The sequence below is a fragment of the Ranitomeya imitator genome, unplaced genomic scaffold (assembly GCF_032444005.1).
Source record: "Ranitomeya imitator isolate aRanImi1 unplaced genomic scaffold, aRanImi1.pri SCAFFOLD_100, whole genome shotgun sequence".
Classification (NCBI taxonomy): domain Eukaryota; kingdom Metazoa; phylum Chordata; class Amphibia; order Anura; family Dendrobatidae; genus Ranitomeya; species Ranitomeya imitator.
The window spans coordinates 191,290-199,417 of NW_027194796.1; positions in this window are offsets into that span (position 1 = coordinate 191,290).

The window sequence follows — 8,128 nt, forward strand, 5'->3', positions numbered from 1 at the left end:
GACAGGGTCTGTTCCGCAGGACTGGCGCATAGCAAATGTGGTGCCAATATTCAAAAAGGGCTCTAAAAGTGAACCTGGAAATTATAGGCCAGTAAGTCTAACCTCTATTGTTGGTAAAATATTTGAAGGGTTTCTGAAGGATGTTATTCTGGATTATCTCAATGAGAATAACTGTTTAACTCCATATCAGCATGGGTTTATGAGAAATCGCTCCTGTCAAACCAATCTAATCAGTTTTTATGAAGAGGTAAGCTATAGGCTGGACCACGGTGAGTCATTGGACGTGGTATATCTCGATTTTTCCAAAGCGTTTGATACCGTGCCGCACAAGAGGTTGGTACACAAAATGAGAATGCTTGGTCTGGGGGAAAATGTGTGTAAATGGGTTAGTAACTGGCTTAGTGATAGAAAGCAGAGGGTGGTTATAAATGGTATAGTCTCTAACTGGGTCGCTGTGACCAGTGGGGTACCGCAGGGGTCGGTATTGGGACCTGTTCTCTTCAACATATTCATTAATGATCTGGTAGAAGGTTTACACAGTAAAATATCGATATTTGCAGATGATACAAAACTATGTAAAGCAGTTAATACAAGAGAAGATAGTATTCTGCTACAGATGGATCTGGATAAGTTGGAAACTTGGGCTGAAAGGTGGCAGATGAGGTTTAACAATGATAAATGTAAGGTTATACACATGGGAAGAAGGAATCAATATCACCATTACACACTGAATGGGAAACCACTGGGTAAATCTGACAGGGAGAAGGACTTGGGGATCCTAGTTAATGATAAACTTACCTGGAGCAGCCAGTGCCAGGCAGCAGCTGCCAAGGCAAACAGGATCATGGGGTGCATTAAAAGAGGTCTGGATACACAGGATGAGAGCATTATACTGCCTCTGTACAAATCCCTAGTTAGACCGCACATGGAGTACTGTGTCCAGTTCTGGGCACCGGTGCTCAGGAAGGATATAATGGAACTAGAGAGAGTACAAAGGAGGGCAACAAAATTAATAAAGGGGATGGGAGAACTACAATACCCAGATAGATTAGCGAAATTAGGATTATTTAGTCTAGAAAAAAGACGACTGAGGGGCGATCTAATAACCATGTATAAGTATATAAGGGGACAATACAAATATCTCGCTGAGGATCTGTTTATACCAAGGAAGGTGACGGGCACAAGGGGGCATTCTTTGCGTCTGGAGGAGAGAAGGTTTTTCCACCAACATAGAAGAGGATTCTTTACTGTTAGGGCAGTGAGAATCTGGAATTGCTTGCCTGAGGAGGTGGTGATGGCAAACTCAGTCGAGGGGTTCAAGAGAGGCCTGTATGTCTTTCTGGAGCAGAACAATATTGTATCATATATTATTAGGTTCTGTAGAAGGACATAGATCTGGGGATTTATTATGATGGAATATAGGCTGAACTGGATGGACAAATGTCTTTTTTCGGCCTTACTAACTATGTTACTATGTTACTATGTTACTATGACAAACAAACAAGATAGCTGTGCAGAAAGGAAGGAACAACAGGATTTGTGCTTTGAAAAAAGCAGTTGGTTTGCACAGCGGCGTACACACAGCAATGCAGCTATCAGGGAGCCTTCTAGGGCAGCCCAATGAGCTACAGCGCTGAGGAAAAAAAAATGTAGCTTCCACTGTCCCTGCAAACAAAAGGTGGTGTTGGACAGTGGAAATCGCTACAGCACAAGCGGTTTGGTGGTTAATGGACCCTGCCTAACGCTATCCCTGCTTCTGACGAAGCGGCAGCAACGTCTCCCTAGGCTCAGATCAGCAGCAGTAAGATGGCGGTCGGCGGGAACACCCCTTTATAGCCCCTGTGACGCCGCAGACAGCAAGCCAATCACTGCAATGCCCTTCTCTAAGATGGTGGGGACCAGGACCTATGTCATCACGCTGCCCACACTCTGCGTCCACCTTCATTGGCTGAGAAATGGCACTTTTCGCGTCATTGAAACGCGACTTTGGCGCGAAAGTCGCGTACCGCATGGCCGACCCCACACAAGGGTCGGATCGGGTTTCATGAAACCCGACTTTGCCAAAAGTCGGCGACTTTTAATAATGAACGATCCGTTTCGCTCAACCCTAATCGTGAGTTGTTGGCCATGAAGTGGGCATTTGAGGAGTGGCGTCATTGGCTTGAAGGAGCAAAGCATCGCGTGGTGGTCTTGACAGATCACAAGAATTTGACTTATCTTGAGTCTGCCAAACGGTTGAATCCGAGACAGGCTCGATGGTCGTTATTTTTCTCCCGTTTTGATTTTGTGGTTTCGTACCTTCCGGGCTCTAAGAATGTGAAGGCTGATGCCCTGTCAAGGAGTTTTGTGCCTGACTCTCCGGGTGTTCCTGAGCCGGCGGGTATTCTCAAAGAGGGGGTAATTTTGTCTGCCATCTCCCCTGATTTGCGGCGGGTGCTGCAAAAATTTCAGGCTGATAGACCTGACCGTTGGCCAGTGGAGAAACTGTTTGTCCCTAATAGATGGACTAGTAGAGTTATCTCTGAGATTCATTGTTCAGTGTTGGCTGGGCATCCTGGAATCTTTGGTACCAGAGATATGGTGGCTAGATCCTTTTGGTGGCCGTCTTTGTCACGGGATGTGCGTTCTTTTGTGCAGTCCTGTGGGACTTGTGCTCGGGCTAAGCCCTGCTGTTCTCGTGCCAGTGGGTTGCTTTTGCCCTTGCCGGTCCCGAAGAGGCCCTGGACGCATATTTCTATGGATTTTATTTCGGATCTCCCCGTCTCTCAAAAGATGTCGGTCATTTGGGTGGTTTGTGATCGCTTTTCTAAGATGGTCCATTTGGTACCTTTGTCTAAATTGCCTTCCTCCTCTGATTTGGTGCCATTATTTTTCCAGCATGTGGTTCGTTTACATGGTATCCCGGAGAACATCGTTTCTGACAGAGGTTCCCAGTTTGTTTCGAGGTTTTGGCGATCCTTTTGTGCAAGGATGGGCATTGATTTGTCTTTTTCCTCGGCTTTCCATCCTCAGACAAATGGCCAAACCGAACGAACTAATCAAACTTTGGAAACATATCTGAGATGCTTTGTTTCTGCTGATCAGGATGATTGGGTGTCCTTTTTGCCGTTGGCTGAGTTCGCCCTTAATAATCGGGCCAGCTCGGCTACTTTGGTTTCGCCGTTTTTCTGAAATTCTGGTTTCCATCCTCGTTTCTCTTCAGGGCAGGTTGAGTCTTCGGACTGTCCTGGTGTAGATACTGTGGTGGATAGGTTGCAGCAGATTTGGACTCATGTGGTGGACAATTTGACATTGTCCCAGGAGAAGGCTCAATGTTTCGCTAACCGCCGGCGCTGTGTGGGTCCCCGGCTTCGTGTTGGGGATTTGGTTTGGTTGTCGTCTCGTTATGTTCCTATGAACGTTTCCTCTCCTAAGTTTAAGTCTCGTTTCATTGGTCCGTATAAGATTTCTGAGGTTATCAATCCTGTGTCATTTCGTTTGGCCCTTCCTGCTTCTTTTGCCATCCATAATGTGTTCCATAGGTCGTTATTGCGGAGATACGTGGCTCCTGTGGTTCCATCCGTTGATCCTCCTGCCCCGGTGTTGGTTGAGGGGGAGTTGGAGTATGTGGTGGAGGAGATTTTGGATTCTCGTGTTTCGAGACGGAAACTCCAGTACCTGGTCAAGTGGAAGGGTTATGGTCAGGAAGATAATTCCTGGGTTTTTGCCTCTGATGTTCATGCTGCCGATCTGGTTCGTGCCTTTCATTTGGCTCATCCTGGTCGGCCTGGGGGCTCTGGTGAGGGTTCGGTGACCACTCCTCAAGGGGGGGGGGGTACTGTTGTGAATTCTGTTGTCGGGCTCCCTCCTGTGGTCATGAATGGTACTTCGGCTGGTTCTGTCCATGGACTTCCTCTGGTGGGTGTTTCTGAGTTTCCTTCCACAGGTGACGAGGTTAATTCGTTAGCTGGCTGCTCTATTTAACTCCACTTAGATCTTTGCTCCATGCCACCTGTCAATGTTCCAGTATTGGTCTAGTTCACTCCTGGATCGTTCTTGTGACCTGTCTTCCCAGCAGAAGCTAAGTTCCAGCTTGTATTTCTTTGGTTTGCTATTTTTCTGTCCAGCTTGCTATTTTTATTGTTGTCTTGCTTGCTGGAAGCTCTGGGACGCAGAGGGAGCGCCTCCGCACCGTGAGTCGGTGCGGAGGGTCTTTTTTGCGCCCTCTGCGTGATCTTTTTGTAGGTTTATGTGCTGACCGTAAAGTAACGTTTCCAATCCTCGGTCTGTTCATTAAGTCGGGCCTCACTTTGGCTTAGGTGCCTCCTCCTGGGTATCCGAGTTCCGCCAACGTCAGGCGGTCCTTGGTAGTGCTTTTAAGCGCAGGCACCTACAGCTTAGTAACCGGGTTCCAGCACCGTCAGCTGGTCCTCGGTCGTGCCATTGGCTCTTGCACACTGGGGCAACGCATCTGGGTTCCAGCACCGCCAGCTGGTTCTCGGCAGTATTTTTGTCACGGGTACTCCCTCATGCCCAGCCTGGTTCCAGCACCGTCAGCTGTTTCCGGGTACTGTCAAACTCACTGAGACACCTATGCGTTGCCCCGTCGTGTTGCGGTTGAGTTAGCCAACTCCAGGGTGCCTCCAGTTTAGGAGCTTCCTATGTGGGCTGCATGAATTGGTAGTCAAGGCTGGTTCTGTAGTGCCAGTAGGCCAAGCTCCCCCTGTAGGACTGTTGGGGTTCGGTAACTGCGGCTGCCTTGTGGCCTAGCTGTTCTCTCCTCTCCTGTGGACCTTGTGGTCCACCACCTGGCTCAAGCACCGTCAGCTGTTTCCGGGCCGAGCCTTTGGCTTAGGTGCCTCCTCCTGGGTATCCGAGTTCCGCCAACGTCAGGCGGTCCTTGGTAGTGCTTTTAAGCACAGGCACCTACAGCTTAGTAACCGGGTTCCAGCACCGTCAGCTGGTCCTCGGTCGTGCCATTGGCTCTTGCACAGTGGGGCAACGCATCTGGGTTCCAGCACCGCCAGCTGGTTCTCGGCAGTGTTTTTGTGACGGGTACTCCCTCGTGCCCAGCCTGGTTCCAGCATCGTCAGCTGTTTCCGGGTACTGTCAAACTCACTGAGACTCCTATGCGTTGCCCCGTCGTGTTGCGGTCGAGTTAGCCAACTCCAGGGTGCCTCCAGTTTAGGAGCTTCCTATGTGGGCTGCATGAATTGGTAGTCAAGGCTGGTTCTGTAGTGCCAGTAGGTCAAGCTCCCCCTGTAGGACTGTTGGGGTTCGGTAACTGCGGCTGCCTCGTGGCCTAGCTGTTCTCTCCTCTCCTGTGGACCTTGTGGTCCACCACCTAGTTCCAGCACCGTCAGCTGGTTCCGGGCCGAGCCTTTGGCTTAGGTGCCTCCTCCTGGGTATCCAAGTTCCGCCAACGTCAGGCGGTCCTTGGTAGTGCTTTTAAGCGCAGGCACCTACAGCTTAGTAACCGGGTTCCAGCACCGTCAGCTGGTCCTCGGTTGTGCCATTGGCTATTGCACAGTGGGGCAACGCATCTGGGTTCCAGCACCGCCAGCTGGTTCTCGGCAGTGTTTTTGTCACGGGTACTCCCTCGTGCCCAGCCTGGTTCCAGCACCGTCAGCTGTTTCCGGGTACTGTCAAACTCACTGAGATACCTATGCGTTGCCCCGTCGTGTTGCAGTCGAGTTAGCCAACTCCAAGGTACCTCCAGTTTAGGAGCTTCCTATGTGGGCTGCATGAATTGGTAGTCAAGGCTGGTTCTGTAGTGCCAGTAGGCCAAGCTCCCCCTGTAGGACTGTTGGGGTTCGGTAACTGCGGCTGCCTAGCAGCCTAGCTGTTCTCTCCTCTCCTGTGGACCTTGTGGTCCACCACCTGGTTCCAGCACCGTCAGCTGGTTCCGAGCCGAGCCTTTGGCTTAGGTGCCTCCTCCTGGGTATCCGAGTTCCGCCAACGTCAGGCGGTCCTTGGTAGTGCTTTTAAGCGCAGGCACCTACAGCTTAGTAACCGGGTTCCAGCACCGTCAGCTGATCCTCGGTCGTGCCATTGGCTCTTGCACACTGGGGCAACGCATCTGGGTTCCAGCACCGCCAGCTGGTTCTCGGCAGTGTTTTTGTCACGGGTACTCCTTCGTGCCCAGCCTGGTTCCAGCACCGTCAGCTGTTTCCAGGTACTGTCAAACTCACTGAGACACCTATGCGTTGCTCCATCGTGTTGCGGTTGAGTTAGCCAACTCCAGGGTGCCTCCAGTTTAGGAGCTTCCTATGTGGGCTGCATGAATTGGTAGTCAAGGCTGGTTCTGTAGTGCCAGTAGGCCAAGCTCCCCCTGTAGGACTGTTGGGGTTCGGTAACTGCGGCTGCCTAGCAGCCTAGCTGTTCTCTCCTCTCCTGTGGACCTTGTGGTCCACCACCTGGTTCCAGCACCGTCAGCTGGTTCCGGGCCGAGCCTTTGGCTTAGGTGCCTCCTCCTGGGTATCCGAGTTCCGCCAACGTCAGGCGGTCCTTGGTAGTGCTTTTAAGCGCAGGCACCTACAGCTTAGTAACCGGGTTCCAGCACCATCAGCTGGTCCTCGGTCGTGCCATTGGCTCTTGCATACTGGGGCAACGCATCTGGGTTCCAGCACCGCCAGCTGGTTCTCGGCAGTGTTTTTGTCACGGGTACTCCCTCGTGCCCAGCCTGGTTCCAGCACCGTCAGCTGTTTCCGGGTAGTGTCAAGCTCACTGAGACGCCTATGCTTGCCCCGTCATGTTGCGGTCGAGTTAGCCAACTCCAGGGTGCCTCCAGTTTAGGAGCTTCCTATGTGGGCTGCATGAATTGGTAGTCAAGGCTGGTTCTGTAGTGCCAGTAGGCCAAGCTCCCCCTGTAGGACTGTTGGGGTTCGGTAACTGCGGCTGCCTCGCGGCCTAGCTGTTCTCTCCTCTCCTGTGGACCTTGTGGTCCACCACCTGGTTCCAGCACCGTCAGCTGGTTCTGGGCCGAGCCTTTGGCTTAGGTGCCTCTTCCTGGGTATCCGAGTTCCGCCAACGTCAGGCGGTCCTTGGTAGTGCTTTTAAGCGCAGGCACCTACAGCTTAGTAACCGGGTTCCAGCACCGTCAGCTGGTCCTCGGTCGTGCCATTGGCTCTTGCACAGTGGGGCAACGCATCTGGGTTCCAGCACCGCCAGCTGGTTCTCGGCAGTGTTTTTGTCACGGGTACTCCCTCGTGCCCAGCCTGGTTCCAGCACCGTCAGCTGTTTCCGGGTACTGTCAAACTCACTGAGACACCTATGCGTTGCCCTGTCGTGTTGCGGTCGAGTTAGCCAACTCCAGGGTGCCTCCAGTTTAGGAGCTTCCTATGTGGGCTGCATGAATTGGTAGTCAAGGCTGGTTCTGTAGTGCCAGTAGGCCAAGCTCCCCCTGTAGGACTGTTGGGGTTCGGTAACTGCGGCTGCCTCGCAGCCTAGCTGTTCTCTCCTCTCCTGTGGACCTTCGGGTCCACCAGCTGGTTCCAGCACCGTCAGCTGGTTCCGGGCCGAGCCTTTGGCTTAGGTGCCTCCTCCTGGGTATCCGAGTTCCGCCAACGTCAGGCGGTCCTTGGTAGTGCTTTTAAGCGCAGGCACCTACAGCTTAGTAACCGGGTTCCAGCACCGTCAGCTGGTCCTCGGTCGTGCCATTGGCTCTTGCACAGTGGGGCAACGCATCTGGGTTCCAGCACCGCCAGCTGGTTCTCGGCAGTGTTTTTGTCACGGGTACTCCCTCGTGCCCAGCCTGGTTCCAGCACCGTCAGCTGTTTCCGGGTAGTGTCAAGCTCACTGAGACGCCTATGCTTGCCCCGTCGTGTTGCGGTCGGTTTAGCCAACTCCAGGGTGCCTCCAGTTTAGGAGCCTCCTATGTGGGCTGCGTGAATTGGCAGTCAAGGCTGGTTCTGTAGTGCCAGTAGGCCAAGCTCCCGCTGTAGGACTGTTGGGGTTCGGTAACTGCGCCTGCCTCGCGGCCTAGCTGTTCTCTCCTCTCCTGTGGACCTTCGGGTCCACCACCTGGTTCCAGCACCGTCAGCTGGTTCTCGGCAGTGTCTTTTGCTCTTGTACCTTCTGCTCCCCATCATGGTTCCAGTACCGTCAGCTGGTTCCGGGCAGAGCCTTTGGCTTAGGTGCCTCCTTCTGG